The following is a 21,717-nucleotide window of genomic DNA, read 5'->3' on the forward strand; positions in this document are numbered from 1 at the left end:
AATAACAGTTACAACTCCAGAATAGGTGTGACTGCTGTAAGAGCTTACAATCTAGGACCCTTTACACTAGGCTCCAACCTGATAACCTCTGCTCTCAACTTCACTTCTCCAAGTTTGTATGTTATCCATATGAGCGAGGCATGATAATATTTGTCTTTTTTGTTTCTGACATTTTATTCACCATACTGTCCTCAAGGTGCATTCACCTGGTTGCATACCTCACAACTTCATTCCTTCTTGCAGCTGCTCAGTAGTCCGTTGTATGTATACACCACAGTTCCCTGGAAGGGACTGTTTAATGCTTTAAACCCGTACCTAACAGTGTTGCAAGATTATCTATGTCTGTTCCTCTGAAATGTGTCCTGTGTTCAGTGGAGTCCCTCCTGTTGTGGCAAAGGCTTGTAGTTCAATTGAGCTAACTCAAAACATGACAAATCTACAGGGTGGCTAGAGAAGCCCCACCATAGCCCTGAAAGAAAGGAAGGTGTTTTAGTTTGCTAAAACTGCTAGAATGCAATCTACTAAAAATGGAATGGCTTTTACAGAAGGAATTTATTAAGTTACAAGTTTACAGTTCTAAGGCCATGAAAATGTCCAAATTAAGGCATCAACAAGAGGATACCTTCACTCAAGAAAAGCTGATTCTAGTCTGGGGTTTCTCTGTCACATGGGAAGGCACAAGGCGACATCTGCTGGCCCTTTGCTCCTAGGGTTTCCTTGTTTTCAGCTCCTGGTTCCGATGGCCCCATTTCTTAGCTTCTGTCTGTCTCCAAAGCATCTCCAAATGTCTGCATCAGCTCTGAACTCTTTTCTCTTTCTGTGAGCTCTCTTAAAGACTCTAGTAGACTAATTAAGACCCGCCTTGAAGAGGCGGGGTCTCATCTCTATCTAATCAAAAGATCATTCCCACAATTGGGTGTGTCACATCTTTATGGGAACAACCTAATCAAAAGGTCCCATCCTACAATACTGGATCAGGAGTAAAAGAACATGGCTTTTCTGAGGCATGTAATAGATACAAACCCAACACAGTAGGAGAGAAGCTTGTGTCCCCTGGGCAGTAAGCTATCTCTGCAGGAGACATTTCTCATTTTTTTAGCCCCGGGATTAGTGGCATAGACTTAGGCAGGGGACCCCAGCAGGAATGCAGGTCTTCTTTAAGCACAGCAGCATCTCCAAAGCCTCCTAAATCCCTTTAAATGTGGTGGCAAATAGAATTTACCTTGTGCTTGAAGAAGGGGGCTCCATTTCCCCTTTCTAGAAAGGCTGGAGAGGATCCAGAGGGGCCTGTAACTCTTCCAGCCTGGATGTGTAATATATAGTGCTTAAAAAGAAATACTTATTTTTATGTTGCAGGAGTAATACATAATTCACCTCCAGACTCTCATTGGAAGAAAATGTTAAATACTGATAAGTACATGCACACACACAAACACTGAGAAAGAAAGAGAAGAAAAATACAAAAGAAAGAAATAACTTTTATCCTGACACCCAGAGATAAAAACTTAACATTTTGGGACATACCTTTGCATACTCTTTTCTTTATATGCAAATGTTGATATACAGCATAGTCACATCATATACCCTTTTAAAGTATGTCAGTTCAACCATATGTACTCAAGCAGAGTGAGAGAAAACTGTTTAAATAGTGGGGGCAATTCTGTCTTTGAGTTTAACTCAAAGAATGAGGAAGAGCTAGAAGCCACAAATCTATTTCCTTGGTTGCTTTGAATTCAAATATGTCTCTCTCCAACCTTGTCAACCAATGCTACTATTTAGGACACATATTTTCCACATGGGATTTTCCCTAACTGCAAGTGAACTACTTCATCAGGGGCTACTCCCCCTGAGAAACAGTAACCTTGCTATGTAGGTATTCTTTTTTATTTTTTCCATCACATAGTTGTGTATTCATTATCACGATCGTTCTTAGAACATTTGGATCATTCCAGAAAAAGAAATAAAAAGAAAAAACTCATGTATCCCATACCCGTTACCCCTCCCTCTCATTGACTACTAGTATTTCCATCTACCCAATTTTTTTACCCTTTATACCCCTTTATTATTTATTTGATATGTAGAATTTAGTGATGAGACCTTAATGCTTTAATTTCCTACACTATTTTCAAGAGCAGTTTTGATGACTGGCGACTTCCTCTTTATCATCTGTCTTTAGAGCACAACCCCAGTCCAACCCTCTCCCCACCCCACCCCTTCCAGGCTGGGGATGCAGTTTCACAGTATATATGTTTCCAACATTTAGTATGTTTTAAATTTTCCAGTAAGAACTAGGATGCTGAGAACATCCTTGTCCATAAGACACTTACCCTATTGTCCAGTCATTTCTTTGGGGTATGTTTCTAGAAGTAGAGTAGCCGGGTCAAAGGGAAAGCTCATTTGATATACCTTTGATAAACAGTGCCAATTCTTCCCAGAAAACTGGTATCAGCATACACTGTCGCCAATTGTGTGTGAACGTGCCTTTTTTTTCCTTTCTTTTGCCAACACTGGGCATTATCACTCAGAAAATATCAGGGCATAGTGTCTTTAAATATATATATATATATATATATATATATATATATATATATATATATATATATATATATATACAATCCATACACTTGGTACAAAATTCAAGCAATACAAAAGAGTTTACGATTAAAAGTAACTATGTGATGATACCGTGAACCATTGCCTGTATGTTTTGGATGGATTGTATGGTATGTGTCTATATCTCAATAAAACTGCTTTAAAAAAAAGTAACTGTGCCCAACTCAACAACAAAAAAGACAAATGACCCAATTAAAAAGGGAGCAAAGAACTTGAATAGCCATTTCTCCAAAGAAGATACACATATGGCCAATAAGCACATGAAAAGATGCTCAACATTATTAGTCATTAGGGAAATACAAATCAAAACCACAATGACATACCACTTCACATACAGTAGGATGGCTACTATTTTTTTTTTTAATGGGAAACAACACATGTTGGTGAAATTGGAAGAAATTGGAACTCTCCTGAATTGTATGTATGTATGGAATGTAAAATGGTGCAGCCTTTGTGGAAAACAGTTTGGCAGTTCTTCAAAAGGTTAAACATAGAATTACCATATGATTTGTCAATTCCTAGGCATATACCTAAAATAATTGAAAGAAGGAGTTCAAACAGATACTTGTATACCGATGCTCATAGGAGCACTATTCACAGTAGCCAAAAGGTGAAAACAATCCAAGTGCCCATCAGTAGATGAATAGATAAACAAAGTATGGTATACACTCAATGGCATATCATTGAGCCAAGTTCTGATACATGGTACATCATAGATGAACTTTGAAAATATTATGCTAAATGAATTGAGCCAGACACAAAAGGACAAATATTGTATGATTCCACTTATAGGAAATATCTAGAATAGGCAAGTTTATGGAGACAGAAAGTAGATTAGAGGTTACCAGGGGCTGGGGACATGGGGGAATGGGGAATTTCTGTTTAGAGTGGTAAAAAGTTTCTGTAATGGAAGGTGGTGATGGTAGCACAACATGACAAAATAAGTGCCACTGAATTGGGTTTGTAAAAATGGTTAAAATGGCAAATTTTATGTTACCACTATAATGTTTTTAAAAGTAAATTTGCTATTCCTATCTCCCAGTCCTTTAGTTTTGTTCCTGAGAAGCAACCACTGTCAACTTTTTTCAGAAGTACCTTTCCAGAAATATTCTAAGGCTTTGCTGTCCAATAATGTAGACACTAGCTATAGATGGCTATTGGGCGCTTTTGACATGTGGCCAGTCCACATTTTGAAGACTTAATACAAAAAATAGTATGTAAAATGTGTGGTTAGTAATTGCTGGTATTGATGACACATTGAAATGATAATTTTGTAATATTTTAGGTTAAATAAAATATACTATGAACATTAATTTCACCTGTTTCTTTATATATGTATATATATTTAAGGTAGCTCCTGGAAATTTAAAAGTACAAGTGTAGCTTTTTATATTTCTGTTGGCCAGAACTGTTTCATTCATATTGAAGTATTTGCTTCTCTGTCTTCCTCACCATTTTATTTCCCCAAATGGTGGCATCACAGTCACATAGCATTTGTCTTACTGCAGAAGAAACACCCAACCAAGGCTATGATTCATACATTGCTGGATGCTTCTGGTGCAGCACCACTGGTTAAAGCTAAAACCTCACGAGGTCTGGGTTGAAAGCAGACCCAAGCTTGGCAGGAGGTGCCCTGAAGTCCTTTGGCCAGGCCACCAGTGCCACCTAGCCCCTCTCAGGCACAGTAGGAAGACTCAGTGGCCGGAAGCTCAGGGCACACTGGTAGTCTTGCCTTTGGAATGCCTGTAACATTTAGCTGCTCTAAGTCATGCCTTTTCTTTAAAAACAAAATAAATTTGAAATCCATATGGTCCTATGGGCCACTAAACTGTAAACCTGAGGCTGAAGGTGCGGTGAGCATGTGCTTTCATATTTCTGTTTCACATTGAGAGGTTTTGTCAGGCCAAGTCTCCTACATCTAGGGAGGCCAAGAGCCAGTTGGTCTAGAAATATGAAGCAAGCTGTATGTCGAGATCAGTGAAATGGAAAAACAAATGATTTTTTATAATTGTCGGTGCTATGCTGTAAGGTTACATTTTGTCCAAGAAAATACAGGCTATTGATATTTCCCTCTGTATATACAAATCCATTTACATTCCTACTATTGCAGAAAAGCAAAATCTTAAAAAAAAACACACACAAAAAACCCCCCAACAATTTGGCTACTGGGGAAAAGATATAGGAAAGTAGAGCATATGAGGAATTCAGGTCTGAGTTTGGATTCCATTAAGTTCCAGAATGAAGCGGGGCAGTTTTGGAGCATTAGTGTAGGAGACACTGGCAAGGAAAGATCAATTGAAACCATCTGCTTCTGCAAGAGGACGAGGTGCCACCCTGACAGATGGGCACAAGCGCTAGCTGACATGGGGCCAGCTGATGCTTGCTCGGCCGGATGGCAGAGAGCAGGGAGAGTCTCCTCAGCCTGTGTGGCGACCACCCAAACCTGGTCAAGTCCTGGCCACGGGAACCTGCAAGTCTCGTCCTTCTGTTTTCTGAGGCTGAATTCTGTAGGATGCTAAGGGCCTTAGGTGAAGGTCATTGCAAGGTAAGCTATGTATCTTTGTGTTGTTTATGGAGGAGTATACTTGAAAAGCATTCTTGCTTTGCACTTTGTAAAAATTGCCCATCAGGGCTTGGCCAGGAATTTCCCATGCTCTTTGGCCTATGAACCATTCCAAGAGGTGAGGGTGGGAAGTAGGTTGGCATTCACTTGGTTTTTCCAGTGAAAACCTTTTCTCTCAGTCAAGATGGGTACATGTTGATGATATTTACGGTTTTGGTTTTTCCTTTCTTTTCGAAGAAAATTATTCTCACCTTTGGTAGTTCACGCTGATGGCCATAAGACTTACCTCTCCTTATATCCCAGCTCTTTGCCATGGGACTTTGCAGTGCCTTCCTGCAGTAGGGGGGCTGACCTGCCTCATCCTTGGATGCTGAATTCAGCCATGTGAATTGCTTTGGCCAATGAGCTATTAGCAGGTACAACACAGAGGTTGGAAATGACTTGTGTACTGGAGCTTGCTCTCTCTTGGGCTCCTGCCATCCCTATGATAATGTCCCTTAGCTAGTTAGCTGGACTATGAGAGATATGAAGCAGAGTTGAGATGAAGCTGGGCTAAATCAGCCAACCACCAACTGCCCCCTCCCAGACATTTGAGAGAGTCTGGCCAAGATCAGCAGAGCCACCTAGCTAACCATCTGGAGGCATGAATACTTATTGTTGTATGCCACTGAGTTTTGAGTTTTTTGTTAGGCAGCATTGTTGTAGCAGAGCTAACTGATATATGCAAAAGGCTAGAGGGCCTGAATTTGCCTTTGGTCCACCTGGAAAGGAGAAAAAAAGTCTGCTGTTTGTAGGCTTTCAGCCAATGCTGCCCCACTGATAATATTTATAGAAGAATTCATACACATTTGTCTCCAGTTGCAGCAGCCCCAACGGCAGAATCCTGGGAGATTTTGGTGGCCCCAAGCAGTCACAAATTATGCCATATTGGAATTGTGTCTGATGTTACAATATAATCACCCATAAAATCTTAAAAGCCCCTTTAGAAAAATGTTCAAAAATCATGCACAGGGAAAAAGCTGTATGTGTGTAACTAGGGCCAGCTAATGTTTGTTTTAGAAACTTTCTTATTTCCTGACTTGCAGAAGTTCACACTTGCAGACTCAGCAGGCTAATAACATTGGTATCTACATTAATGTCCTGTGCTTATAACTAGAATCTCTTGCATCCACGTAGAAGTAATTTCAGTGGTTCTGGCAGCAGGGTCGTAATTCTTAAATACTTAAAATATTATGTATGTTGTCTCTCTTGATGAAAAGAACATTTTTTCATCTCGCTGTTAACAAACTTGGATTCTCTCAAGTGATTGAAAAGCACTTTGCAAGCCTAAAGTTCTATAAAAACTCTAAGTAATAGCAACAATAAAAGCTTATTAGCCATTTTGGGCTCTGAATCAAGACTTTCAATCCTTGGCATCTAATTAAACATTTTACATTCTAAAGGAACACGTAGCATTATACCTCTCCAAACGTTTTTTCTTTACTTATTGGGATTGGAGAATTAGTAAAGACTTTGTAAAAGGACACAAATGCAACTCTAAATAAAGATGTTTTTGGTATTACTTTCAAACCTAATGGGCCTCAGTCCTGGCTAACATGGCTGACTGCTGACGGGTTTGGGGGTGAAGTCTGGAAGAAAGGCCTGGCTTTCAGATAACCTTTGGCATGTTGGATGTTTCAGGTATGTTATCTTGTTGGAGTTTCAGGCCTGTGTTATGAGGCAATTGCAGTATTATCTCTAATCTATGGAAAAATAAGACAGGATGGTCAGCAAGAACTTTTGAGTTCAGGCTTACAACTCATCAACCTTAGAAGTGGATGTGCTCAGCTTCTAAATCCCAGATTCTGCTATGCCTTCAGCAACTCTGCTTATGATCTATGTCTGTGCTGTCCAAAATGGTAGGCACTAGCCATGTGTGGCTAAAGGACACTTGCAGTGTGGCTGGTCCAAATTGAAATGTGCTATGTCAAATACGTACCAGATTTCAAAGTCTTAGTATGAACAAGAATAATATGAAATACCTCATAAAATAGTTTTTTATTGATTACGTGTCAAAATGATACTATTTCAGCTATATTGAGTTTTAAAAATGTACATTATTAAAATAACATTTGCCTGTTTCTTTTTACCTGTTTTGGTGGGTGGCTACTATAATATTCTTTAAGATGATGTATGTGGCTCACAGTTTCTTTCTATTGGACACACTGTTCTGTAGGAAGAGAGGGAGAAGATGTCAAGGGGGAGGTAGGGAAGCCCCAGGTGGTCTCCAGGTTGGAGGGAGGGAGTAGAGAAACGAGTCCATGGAATTAAACAGCAGGTGGGCTCGAACACCAACTACAGCAGAGCTCTTTCAATTGGGATTGAGTGCTACAAAGTCCCAGCCCTGCCAATCAGCCTGCCACAGCAAATGGCTGCCTTGGTGTGTGACTAAATCTTGGCAACTGGCATCTCGAACTTCTGAAACTTTGCGTTCTTTGGTAAGTCTAGTTGCCAAAAGCTGGTGGAATCTGGAGCCAACCACTGCGCCAAAACGACCACAAAGAGAACACAGGGGTAGCATTAAACATAGCTCTGCAGTTTTTGGATAACCTTTTAACACAGTGGAAAAAGGGTACTTAATGCAGCATAGGTAAATCCATACAGAAGGAAAGCAGATTAGTGGTTGCTAGGGACTGAAGGGAGGGGACAATGGGGAGTGATTGCTTAATGGGTATGGGCTTTCCTTTGGGGGTGATGGGAAAGTACTGGTAATGGATGATGATGAGTGTAGCACAATGTCGTGAATCTACTGAATGCCACTGAATTGAACCCTTTAAAATGGGTAATTTTATGTTATGTGAATTCCACCTCAATTAAAAAAAAAGATGAAAAAAAGGATATTTAACTTTCCCAAGGTCACTGTTTCACCTTGGGTTCCTTGGGAAGCAAACTCTGAGATGCAGACGGATGCTTCCAAGCTGTCCAGAAGTGGATGAGAGGCCTGAGCCCTTATATCCACTTGTTGATCAGTCCTTGGATGTGGGCTACTGTGGGGAAAGGCGCGACCTTGGCAGAAGTGTCTCTCAGGCATTCCCTAAGAGCTTGCTAGCTGCAAACCATACTCCCAGCAGTTGAGAGAAGTTCTTTATTCCTGAAGGGCTTTGCTGTGGTCACACAGCTGGCATCTGAATTCAGGTCTCCTAATTCCTTGGTCAGCCCTTGCTCTTCTGTTCTGCCCAAGCCAGGAAACAAAGCTACTATCCAGAGCAGGATACTTCTACAAAGCCAAACACTGAATGACCAGGATCTGCAGCCAGAAAGGTGTTCTGCAGGAGAAACAGGCCGTGATGCTTCTTATTCTGCTAAAACCTTTGAAAAATCTCCCATTGTTTCTGGGGTGTGTCAATCCTGGGACAGTCAAGGAACAAGGGAGATTTACTGAAGGTGCAGTCACCATCTGACATGCACGTGAGTCAGGGAGCTTTGCTGTATTTTCAGATGCAATCTCCATTCTCAGCCAGCAGCGCCAGCAGTACAAGACTCATCAAATTCAAACACTGTCATCTCGACCACGGCTGGGGCAGGAGCTCATGTATTTGTACACTCGGGATAGTCACATTATTGCTCTAGGGTTGGGGCTTTGCCCTCTCCTTGTTAGGGTGGATTTTCAGTAATATGCTAATATGCCGAGTACAGGTTCATGTCAAGGGCACTCAGTGAAGGCAAAACTCTCAAAAGGGGTCAAGCAGGTAGTCAGTCTTGGCCACTGTTCAGAGGCTTCTGTGTGACGTGTTCTGGGCTAATGGGATTGGCATAAAAGGCTGCCAAAATCTCGGGGTAGGGATGGGGCATGATGATGTCCCATGCCAGCCTGGAAAATAGAGAATTCTATCCAAGAAGTCTCCTCTGTCTATTTCTATTCTTGTCTTTCTTAGGCAAGTCACTTTTTTGTTTGTTTTTTGGGGGGCAGTTTGGGGTAGTTGTAGGTTTACAGAAAACCATGCCAAAAGTACAGAGTTCCCCCTCTCTCATACACAGCTTTCCCTATTAAAAGCATTTTGCATTAGTAAGGTGCTGTTCTAGTTTGCTAGCTGCCAGAATGCAATATACCAGAATTAGAATGGCTTTTAAAAAGTTGCTAGTTTACAGTTCTAAGGCCAAGAAAAGGTCCAATTAAAACAAGTCTATAGAAATGTCCAATCAAAGGCATCCAGGAAAAGATACCTTGGTTCAAGAAGGCTGATGAAGTTCAGGGTTTCTCTCTCAAGTGAGAAGGCACATGGTGACACAGTCACAGTTTCTCTCTTGGCTAGAACAGCACGTGGTGAGCATGGAATCATCTGCTAGCTTTCTCTCCTGGCTTCCTATTTCATGAAGCTCCCCAGGAGGCGTTTTCCTTCTTCATCTCCAAAGTGCTGGCTGGTGAACACTCTGCTTTGTGGTGCTGCAGCAGTCTCTGCTCTCTCTGAATCTCCTTCTTTCTCTAAAATGTTTCCTCTTTTATAGGACTCGAGTAAACTATTCAAGACCCACCCAAATGGGTGGAGACACATCTCCCCTAGTCCAGCTTGACAACCACTCTTGATTGGGTTACATCTCCAGGGAGATGATTTAATTACATACAGTATTGAAGAGGGATTATTCTGCCTTTATGAAATGGGATTTAGATTAAAACATGGTTTTTCTAGGTGACATACATCCTTTCAAACCAGCACAGGTGCTTTTATTAAAATTGATGAAACCATATTATTATAATTTTGCTATTCATTTTAGCCCAAGGTTTACATTAGGCTTTGTGTTGTACAGTTCTATGGTAGACTTTTTTTTTTTGGTAGTAGCTGATATATCTTTTCAAATATACGATTCAGTGGTATTAATTACATTTACAAAGTTGTGCCTCCATCACATCAATGGATGATAATACATTGCCAAAACTTTTCTGTCACCTCAAACAGAAACTTCATACCAATTAAATATTAAGTCCAAATATTAAGGCCAAAAAGCACATGAAAAGATGCTCAATGTCATTAGCCATCATCAGGGTAATGCAAATTAAAGCCACTATGAGTGCGGGCCATGGTGGCTCAGCAGGCAGAGTTCTTGCCTGCCATGCCGGAGACCTGGGTTCGTTTCCCATTGTCTGCCCATACAAAAAAACACAGAAAAATGAAAAAAACCTCTATGAGATGACATCTCACACCCACTAGAATGACTAATACAAAAAAAAAAAAGAAAAATAATAAGTGTTGAAGAGCATGTGGAGAAATAAGAACCTCATGCATTGTTGGTGGGAATATAAAATGGTACAGCCTCTGTGGAAAACAGTTTAGCAATTCCTCAGAAAGTCTAGAATTACCATGTGAACCAGCAATCACATTTTTGGATACACCCAAAATAATTGAAAGCAGGTACTCAAACAGATATTTGCACACCAAAGTTCATAGCAGCATTATTCACAGTTTCCCCAAAATGGAAGAAATCCAAGTGTCCATCAACCATTAATGGAGAAACAAAATGTGGTATATACACCCAATGGAATATTATTCAGCCACAAAAAGGAATAAAGCCTTGATGATTGAGACAACATGGAGGAACCTTGAAGACTACATGATGAGTGAAATAAGTCAGACATAAAAAGACAAATATTATATGATCCCACTTATATGAAATAAGCAGAATATGCAAATTCATAAAGCCAGTAACTAGAATGTGAGTTACCAGGGTCTGGGTGGTCCTGAAGATGTGTTCTTCTAGGAGTTTTATAGTTTTAGTTCTTTGATCCATTTTGAGTTAATTTTTGCACATGATGTGAAGTAGGGGTCCAACTTCTTTCTTTTCCATATGGACATCCAGTTCTTCCAACACAATTTGTTAAAGAGGCTATTCTTTCTCCACTGCGTGAATTTGGCACCCTTGCAAACTATCAATTGACCAAAAGTTTGGGGGTTTATTTCTGAACTCCCAGCTTGATTCCACTGGTCTTTAGGTCTGTTATTATGTTGGTACCATGTAGCTTTAATTACTGTAGCTTTGTAAAAAGTTTTAAAACTGGGTGTGAGTCCTCCAACGTTGTTCTTTCTCAGTATGTTTTTGGCTATTCAGAGGTGCTTACTCTTCCATATGAATTTGATAACTGCCCTTTCTATTTGTGTGAAGACAATTGTTGGAATTTTGATTAGAATTGCAATGAATCTGTATATTGCTTTGGGTATAATTGACCTCTTAGCAAATATTTATGTCTTCCAATCAATGAACACAGAATGTTCTTCCATTTATTTAGGTCTTCCTTAGCAACGTTTTGTAGTTTTCTCTGTACAAGTCCTTTACATTCTTGCATAAATATAATCATAGATATTTGATTCCTTAGTTGCTATTGTAAATGGAAATTTTTCTTGATTGCCTCTTCATTACTAGTGCATAGAAGCACCACTAAATTTTGTGTGTTGATCTTGTACCCCATCACTTTGCTGAATTTGTTTATTAGCTCTACTAGTTTTGTTGTGGATTTTTCAGGATTCTCTGTGCATAGGATAATGTCATCTACAAACAGAGAGAATTTTACTTTTTCCTTTTGCAGTTTGGATACCTTTTTTTTTTCTTGCCTAATTGCTCTAGCTAGAACTTTAAGCACAATGTTGAATAACAGTGGTAGCAGCAGGTATCCTAGTCTTGTTCCAGATCCCAGGGGAAAACTTTTCAGTCTTCAACATACCACTGAGTATGATGTCATTGTGAGTTTTTCAGATGTGCCCTTTATAATGTTAAGGATGTTTCCTTCTATTGTAAGCTTTCTATGTGTTTTTATCAGGAAGTGGTGCTGAATTTTGTCAAATGCGTTTTCTGTGTCAATTGAGATGATCATGTGTTTTTGTTTCCTTTGTTCTATCAATGTGAGGTATAACATTAGTTGCTTTTCTTACACTGAACCACCCTTGCTTACCTGTGATAAATCCCACTTGATCATGGTGTAATTTCTTTTATTGTGCTGTTGGATTCAGTGTGTTACTATTTTGTTGAGGATTTTTGCATCTATATTCATGACATATTGGTTTGACTATAATTTCCTTTTCTTTTGATATCTTTATCTGGCTTTGGTATTAGGGTGATGCTGGCTTCATGGAATGAGTTGGGAAGTATTCCCTCTGTCATGGTTAGGTTCATGTTGTCAACTTGGCCAAGTTGTAGTACCTGTTTGTCTGGTTGGGCAAGTGCTGGCCTGTCTGTTGCAATGAGGACATTTCATAGAATTAGATCATGGTCATGTCAGCTGCATCCACAGCTGATTCCATTTGTAATCAGTCAAAGGGGAGTGTCTTCTACAATGAGTGATGCTTAATCTGATCACTGGAAGCCTTTTAAGGAGGATTCAGAAGAGACAGGTTCTTCTGTTTTGGCTGGCGAGCCTCTCCTGTGGAGTTTGTCCAGACCCTCCATCGGAATTGTTAGATTCACAGCCTGCCCTGCGGATTTTGGACTTTGTGTTCCCATGGTCATGTGAGACACTTTTATAAATTTTATATTTGTGAGTGTTCCCTGTTGATTCTGTTTCTCTAGAGAACCTTAACTAATGCACCCTCTTCTTCAATTTTTTTTTTTGGAAGAAGTTGAGGAAAATTCGTGTTAATTCCCCTTTGAATGTTTGGAAGAGTTTACCAGTGAATCCATCTGGAAATGGGCTTTTCTTTGTTGGGAGGTATTTGATTACTGATTCAATCTCTTTACTTGTTATTGGTCTGTTGTGATCTTCTATTTCTTTCTGAATCAGGGTAGGTAGTTTGCGTGCTTCTAGGAATTTGTCCATTTCATTTAGGTTATCTAACTTGTTGGCATACAAGTGCTCATAGTATCTGTCATGGTCAGGCTCATGTGTCAACTTGGCCAAGTGGTGGTACCTGTTTGTCTGGTTGGGCAAGTGCTGGCTTGTCTGTTGCAATGAGGACATTTCATAGAATTAAATCATGATCATGTCGGCTGCATCCACAACTGATTCCATTTGTAATCAGCCTAGGGGAGTGTCTTCTGCAATGAGTGATGCTTAATCTAATCACTGGAAGCCTTTTAAGGAGGATTCAGAAGAGACAGGCTCTCTTTCTGCTTTGGCTGGTGAGCCTCTCCTGTGGAGTTCATCCAGACCCTCCATCGGAATTGTCGGCTTCACAGTCTGCCCTGCAGATTTTGGACTCTGAGTTCCTGTGGTCACATGAGACACTTTTGTAAATTTTATATTTGTGAGTGTTCCCTGTTGATTCCGTTTCTCTAAAGAACCCTAACTAATACAGTGTCCTTCTATAGTCCTTTTTATTTCTGTGGGGTTGGTAGTGATAGTCCCCATTTTATTCTCGATTTTAGTTATTTGCATATTCTTTCTGTTTTTCTTCATCAGTCTAATTAAAGGTTTGTTGATTCTGTTGATCTTTTCAAAGAACCAACTTTGGTTTCAGTGATTCTGTTTTTTTTTTCTACTTCATTTACCTCTGCTCTAATCTTTTCTTTCCTTCCTTCTGCTCACTTTGGGTCTAGTTCGCTCTTCTTTTTCTAGTTCCTCTAGGTATGAAGTTAAGTCTGTGATTTGAGCTCTTTATTCTTTTTAAATGTGGGCATTTATAGCTATTAATTTCCCTCTGAGCACTGCCTTCACTATGTTCAATAAGTTGTGATATATTCCATAAATTTGTATATGTTGTGTTTTCATTTTCATTTATCTCAAGATATTTTTTGATTTCCCTTATGATTTCTTCTTTGACCCATTGATTATTTAAGGGTGTGTTGTTTAACCTCCATATATTTGTGGATTTTCCAGTTCTCTGTTATTTATTTCTAACTTCATTCTATTGTGGTCATAGAAGATGTTTTGTGTGATCTCAATCTTTTTAAATGTATTGAGACTTGTTTTGTGACTTAACATGTTGTCTACTCTGGAGAATGATCTATATTCTAGTTTGTTAACTGCTGGAATGCAATATACCTGAAACAGAATGGCTTTTAAAAAGGGGAATTTAATAAGTTTCTAGTTCACAGTTCTAAGGCCAAGAAAATGTCCCAATTAAAACAGGTCTATAGAAATGTCCAATCAAAGGCATCTAGGGAAAGACACCTTGGTTTAAGAAGGCCAGTGAAGTTCAGGGTTTCTTTCTCAAGTGAGAAGGCACATGGCGAACACACTCAGGGTTTCTCTCTCAGCTGGAAGGGCAAATGGTGAACACAGTGTCATCTATAAGCTTTCTCTCCTGGCTTCCTGTTTCATGAAGCTCCATGGTAGGCATTTTCCTTCTTCATCTCCAAAGATCGCTGTCTGGTGAACTCTTTGCTTCTTGTGGCTATGTCACTCTTCTCTGCTCTCTCAATCTCCCAGAATCTCTTGACTTTCTCTCTTGTTCTCTAGCTTTTTCCAAAGTGCTTCTTATTTTAAAGGATTCCAGTAGAACCAATCAAGACCCACCTGGAATGGGTGGAGACATGTCTCCAGTAATCCACTTTAATGCCCACACTGATTGAGTCACATCTCCATGGAGATAAGCTAATTAAAGTCTCCAACATGTGGTACTGAACAAGGATTAGAAGAAACCGTTGGTCCCACAAGGTTGATTAGGATTAAAACATGGATTTTCTAGGGTACATAAACATTTTCAAACTGGTACAATCTATGTGCACTTGAGAAGAATGTGTATACTGTTCTGGGCTGCAGTGTTCTGTATTTGTCTGTTAGGTCCAGTTCAGTTATAGTATTGTTCACGTTCTCCATTTCCTTATAGATCTTTTGTCTAGATGTTGTATCCATTGATGAAAGTGGTGTATTGAAGTCTCCAACTATTATTGTAGAGATGACTATTTCTCCCTTCAGTTTTGTCAGTGTTTGCCTGTGGTTAGAGGCATAAATGTTTATGATTGTTATTTCTTCTTGGATTGACCCTTTTATTAATATATAGTGTCCTTATATGTCCGTTGTAATAGTTTTTGACTTACAGTCTATTTTGTCTGATAGTAGTATAGATACCTCAGCTATTTTGAAAATTATTATTTGCACTGGATATTTTTCCGACCTTTCACTTTCAACCTATTTGTGTCTTCGGGTTTAAGGTGAGCCTCATGTATGGAACATTTAGGTGGATCATTCTTTTTTTTTTCCTCACATATCTACGTGGTTTATTTTATTAACTTGATTGTTTTTAGTAGAGAAAGTCTACAACATCTCTCATTGCGAGTAATCATAAGGGATCTTTAATACAATCACTTCTACTTTTTATCCATACATGGAGCCTTGATAAAAAGCAAGGCCTTCAAAAAACTGAGTAGTAACTCATAACTGGTTCTCTCCAGAGAAATCTTTAGTAAAAGGCAAAAGACTTATACAATTTGAAGAGGGATCATTCTTTTTTTTATCCATTCTGCCAATCTGTGTCTTTTGATAGGGGAATTTAATCCATTTACATTCAGTAGAATTACTGATAAAACACAGCTTACTTCAGACATTTTGTTCTTTGTTTCTTATACATCTTACAACTTTTTGGTCCTTCTTTTCCTTTATTGCAGGCTTCTTTTGTGTATAGTTGATCTTTTGTGATGTAACTGATTGATCCCTTTCTTGTTTCTGTGTCTCTGTATATTTTAAATACTTTCTTTGTGGTTAATACAAATACTTGGGGTTTGTATTAAATAACCTAAGTCTATAACCTACTAGTTCAAAAAGATACCAACTTAAATCCAATAGCATGCTCAGTCTCTGCTCCTATGTCCCTATTTCCCCTCTTTATAACATTTTTGCTACACATCACCTCTTTATATTTCATGTGTCCATAACATGGAAATTTGATTATTTCTCATTCAAATGTGTTCTAGATCTTATAGGAAATAAAGAGTAAAGTTGCATACTGTGGATGCCATACTATTGGGTTTTGCCATTACCCATATAATTACCATTATTGGGGATCTTAACTTCTTCGTAATGCTCCAAGGTACTATATCCTGTCCTATCCTTTCAACTTGAAGCATTTCTTTTAGAATTTTTTTGTAGGGCAGGTCTCTCGATGATGAAATTCCATGGTTTTTGTTCATTTGTGAATGTCTTAAACTCTCCTTTAGTTTTGAAGGACAGTATTGCTAAATAAAGAAGTTTTGCCTGGCAGCTTTTCTCTTTTGGTGCCTTAAATAATGTCATACCACTACCTTCTTGCCTCCATGATTTTTTTATGAGAAATTGGCATTTAGTCTTATTGAGGATCCCTTGTGTGCTGATTTGAATCTGTGGTGGACCCCAGAAAAGCTGTGTCCTTTAATCCTCATTTAATATTGCTGGCTGGGAGCATTTTGATTGTTCCCATGGAGATGTGACCCATCCAATAGTGGGTGGTAACTTTTGATCAGATAGCTTCTTTGGAGTTGTGACTCCACTCATCAATCCTTTAAAAGAAAAATATTTTGGAGACAGTTCCTTCTTAGAGCCATGAGAAAGCCACAGAAAGCTGCAGCAGAGCAGAGCAGAGCCATGAGGCCAAGAAAACCACAGAGTTAACCAGCCAGCAACCTTTGGAGATGAAGAAGGAGAACAACCCTGTGGGAGCTTCATGAAACAAGAGGCTGGGAAGGAAAGCTGAGAGACTTTGCCACGTGCCCTTTCAGCTGAGAGGAAAAACCCTGAACTTCATCAGTCTTTCTTGAATGAAGGTAGCCTCTTGTTGGTGCCTTAATTTGGATATTTTTATAGACTTGCTTTAATTGGTACATTTCCTTGGCCTTAGAACTGTAAATTAGCAACTTCTTAAAAAACCCTTTTAAAAAACCATTTCGTTTCTGGTGTGTTGCATTCCAGCAGCTAGCAAACTAGAACACCTTGTATGTGACAAATTGCTTTACTCTGGCTGCTTTCAGAATTCTCTCTTTATCTTTGGCATTTGACATTTTGGTTAGTATGTGTCTTCGAGTAGGGCTATTAGGCTTTACTCTATTATATGCAACAGTTTCCCCTCCAGAAGATTTTCTTTCCTTTTTCTCTGGGAGTCCTGGCTGTTCTCTTTGTTCTTATACAAAATTTCCTACCCAAAATCTATGATTTGCTCCACTCCTCCTCCCATACTCTGAGCTGTCTTTTCACTCCAGCTTTCAATCCTGGGTCCACCCTGCCTTACAACTATTCAGTTTCCCCTTTGCTTGCAGTTTCTGGTAACTTTCACATTAGGGGGTCCTGACCCATGAGCCAGATGGGGCCATTGTTCAGAATTACCTGAACTTTTGTTTAGGTGCACCGGCAATGAGGGACCAGGCTGAGAGTTTGCAAATCTTTCCAGGAGTTCTACCAGGGATATGTCCGATTCTAGGAGACCACTTTGTATGTTGGCAGGCTGACCACGAGAGCCCTGCCTTGGGATTATATGGCCTACACTCTCATGCTGGAATGTGTGTGGGACTCTAAGTCACTGCCATGGGTGGTTCTGTGTTCAGCAACCACAACTGAAAGTGCCCTGAGTGGAGCACTGTCACTGTGTGACCCTTAATCCACATGGGACTGATCATGGTGATGGGTCCCAGACTGGCAGGTCTGTGCTGCTCTCCTACTTCCTTTTTTTTTTTTTTTTCAATTCAGCATTGTGGAGTCCTTCTCCAGTTTCTATCATCCTTAAGAGTTCCAAGCAAGCTAAATCTGTCCTTTTATTTATTTAGTTGTCTCTAACGGGAAACTTCCTAGGGATGTCATACACTACCATCTTGGTGATGGTCGTCCCTCTCATTCAATTTTTTTATGGCTAATATAGGATTAATTCAGCCTTTGTACTGCCCTGGTAAAGTTAGATGGAACCGTATCTCTCTCAGACAGATGAGATGGGGGCTGGTTTTTCAGATTACACTCTGTACAGACCCGTGACTGAGGGGTATGGAGAAATGCACACAAAAGAGCAGTTGGGTAATGAAAATTCCAAGCATAGCAGCAAATAATCAGGCAATTATTGAACTAAGGCTAGAGCTTTAAGACCTGAAACTTCTGAGTCAGAAAATTCTTCTAATAATAGTTAATAAGAACATAATGCTTAAACAGAAAAAGCAGGGAAAGTTGTCTAGAAGACTAACGATGGGCTACAGTTGAGTTAACAAACAAAAATGCAGATTTGTGGCGACTTTAACCAAAAAGAATAGAACAATACTAAGTGCATTGAGGCTTGGCAAAGTGGAGAAGGCACCGGGAGGAAACATGAAAAACCTGCTTTACTTTGATTAGTTCTTAATGAGTTTTTGACGGAATGGAGGGACTACTCTTTTACCTCCATCTTGTGGTCAAACACAGAACTGCAGTCTACTGAGAGTAGGTCTCTCCACCCCATCCCTTCTTGTTCCATTTGTCAAAACACTTTCCTGTGCCTCAGTCGCCAAAGTGGAGGTCCAGTGATTGAATTTGCTCCACTATTTCACCTCTGTGGATTCCAAGTCTCAGCTCTATTACATGACAGAACCGTAGCTTTTTTTTTTTACTTGGCCTTTTCTTTCCTCCATCAAGAGATACACCTCCCAGCATGGCAAGCTGTATAAACGGTGGTAGTATGTACAAGAACAGGGGCAACACTCACCATGTATGGGGTCGATGGTGTGAAACCAGAGGAGGGCCCAAGCTTGTGGGGCCTGAAACTTAAACACTCTGGGGGACCATCTTTAAGTAAAAGAACCCTAAATTAATAGGTACAAAATTAGGTATCATGAGAAATCGCAACAAATTCTGAATTTAACAACTTTCTTAGCTTCATACTCTTTGAACAATTTTTCATTTGATTGATAATTCCAAAAATATATATAAAATCAATCTGAAATTAGGGCATAGAAGAGCACTTCTAATACATTCTTAAATTGCTACTACATTGTTTTGAGCTACGTAGTTATGCAATCAAATTACTCTTATGGGATGTTCTAGTTTGAAAGTTACTGGAATGCAATATACCAGAAACAGAACAGCATTTAAAAAGGGGAATTTATTAAGTTACAAGTTTATAGTTCTAAGGCCGTGAAAATGTCCAAATTAAGGTACCAAGAAGAGGTTACCTTCACTCAAGAAAGGCCAGTGAAGTTCAGGGTTTCTCTCTCAGCTGGAATGGCACATGGTGACATCTGCTAGCTTTGTCTCCAGGCTTCTTGTTTCATCAAGCTTCCCTGGGGGTGTTTTCCTTCTTCCTCGCGAAAGGTCTCTGGGTGTGTGGGCTGTGTTGGTTCTAGTGGCTCTAAAGCTTTTTCCAAAATGATTCCCTCTTAAGGGGCTCCACTAAGCAACCCCACCTTGAATGGGTGGAGACACATCTCCATGGAAACCATCTAATCAACAGTTACCACCCACAATTGGATGGGTCATATCTCCATGGAAACAATCAGAAAGGTCCCATCCAGCAATTTTGAATGAAGGTTAAAGACCTTAGCTTTTCTGGGGTACACAACATATTCAAACTGGTACATAGGATAAAAGTGGACTCATTGATAAATATGTTTCTTTAGCCTACTTTGCTGTGTGAGTTTTTTTTTGCTGTCCTATTTCACCTGAAACTGCTAGAGTTCATCAAAACAAGACACATCAGATATTTGAAGATAGAATCCAATTCACTGGGAAGGATAAAACACATGACTTCATACACAGTCATTGTTGTTTGTTGTACTACTATAAGTTTGTGCCCTATCAACCAGGAATTCTGATAAATTCTATGATGGCTAGCAAGATCTTAAAAATGCACATAAATATATCCCATGAGACTCAAATTAAATATATCCCCAACTCAACTTCACCTTGGTTGGATATCAAATAATTCCCCTCAGCTACTTCAATGCTACCCCACCTGAGGAAAGTAGAGTAGAAGACAGAGGTCTTAACCAACTTTGCTTAAAATATCTCACTTCTGCTAATTTCACCAAAACAGAAGGCCTACACAAATACTTATGCCAATGCAGGGCCTTGAAGCTTAAGCTTAATCAGCTGATGGTAAATCTTTTCCAGAGGAAGGAGCGCATCCTAGATGCTCATCCTGGTTCTCACTTCGCTCAGTAACCACTGTCACTCCCTCCCACCACACACACACTGAGACCCATCCCAGTGGCAATGGGAGAGCACTGCTCTATCACACCTCTGTGGGAAACTTTTAGGCACCCTCCAAATGTAGAGCAGCCCATATGGTTTGTAAATCAGACACCTAAATCCCACGCATTGTTGGCTATTTATAAATCAGGCAAATTAAGTCCAAGTTCAAGCCAAGAAGATAAGCAACATAGTGAATAGCTTGGTTTCTTGCTATTTCCTTGATATGAGCTGTAATTTGCTAGTCTCCAACTCAAAACATAAAATGAAGTTATTTCATGTGCACAAGCTTTATTTTTCCAAAAGGATTAAAAAAAAATTTCTTCTGAAATAATTATATATTCATAGGAAATTGCTGAGATAATACAGAGAGGACCCATGTACCTTTCACCCAGTTTCCACCAGTAGTTACATCTTACATAGCTATAGTATAATATAAGACCAGGAAACTGATATTAACACAATGAAATTACACCCATCCCCCCACTATCCCTAAGCCCTGGCAGCCATGAATTTGTTTTTCATCTCTATAATTCTGTCATTTCAAGGGTGTTCTATAACTGAACTTATACAATATGTGACTTTTTTTTTTGTATGCTGTATTGTTGGGGTCACATTTCCTTCTTTTTCCATGTGACTGTCTCGATATTACAGCACCATTTGTTGAATTTTCTTTTTGGGGGGTGGGGGGTAGGGTGGGGAGCGCATGAGCCGGGAATCGAACCTGGGTCTCGTGCATAGCAAGCGAGAGTTCTACCACTGAACTATTCTTGCACCCCCAAAATGTGACTTTTTGAGCTGGCTTTTTTCCATTTCACATAATGCCCTTGAGATCCATCCACGTTGCTTCATATACCAAAGGTTCACTCCTTTTCATTGCTGAGCAGTATTCCATGGTATGGATGTACTACAGTCTGTTCTCCAACAGGGAGAACATGGGAGATGGGATCTTGACTTTTACTTTTCTTTTCCTATAGTACCTAATGCATTCCTGGACACATAAACAGTTTCTTTTTAAACTGAATGAATTTCTCCACCAACATTTACTGAGTTTCTATTGTGTTTCAGGCTCTATGTCTGGCACTGAGGATAGCAAGATGAATAAGGCCCAGCATTGCTGTCAAGAATCTAACAGACCAGTAGGACATTTAAAGATGGCATGTAAGCAGCCATGGCACATGAGAGAAAGTGATGAGGACCTTAAGAGGAGTAAAGATAGACAACAATGATAAAAACTATATTGAATATTTAACAACCACTGAGCATGAGCACTTATTATGGGTCATATACTTTTCTAATCACTTTGCATGTTCTTTATCTTTTAAACCCCACAATAACTTTATAGGGTAGGTAGTATTTTAACAGTCCATTTTACAGATACAGAAACCTAACTAAGAGAGGTTTGGTGAGTTATTCATCGTCACAGGGCTAGTGGAGGGCAGAGACTTGGAGTGGATTTGCACTAGGGCAGGCAAGTGCTAATGGGGTCTGAATGGCAGAAGGGCAGAGAGAGTATATGTAGGAGATT

At 39.6% G+C, this 21,717-nt stretch overlaps 1 non-coding gene across 1 annotated transcript; it reads right to left on the bottom strand.

Moving 5' to 3' along the window:
* Positions 1-15,409: 15,409 nt before the first annotated feature.
* Positions 15,410-15,528, bottom strand: LOC143672412 (U5 spliceosomal RNA). The gene has a single exon (XR_013169860.1). It is a non-coding gene; the product is annotated as a U5 spliceosomal RNA (small nuclear RNA).
* Between the last annotated feature and the right edge of the window lie 6,189 nt (positions 15,529-21,717).

This window comes from Tamandua tetradactyla, chromosome X (genome assembly GCF_023851605.1).
Source record: "Tamandua tetradactyla isolate mTamTet1 chromosome X, mTamTet1.pri, whole genome shotgun sequence".
NCBI lineage: Eukaryota > Metazoa > Chordata > Mammalia > Pilosa > Myrmecophagidae > Tamandua > Tamandua tetradactyla.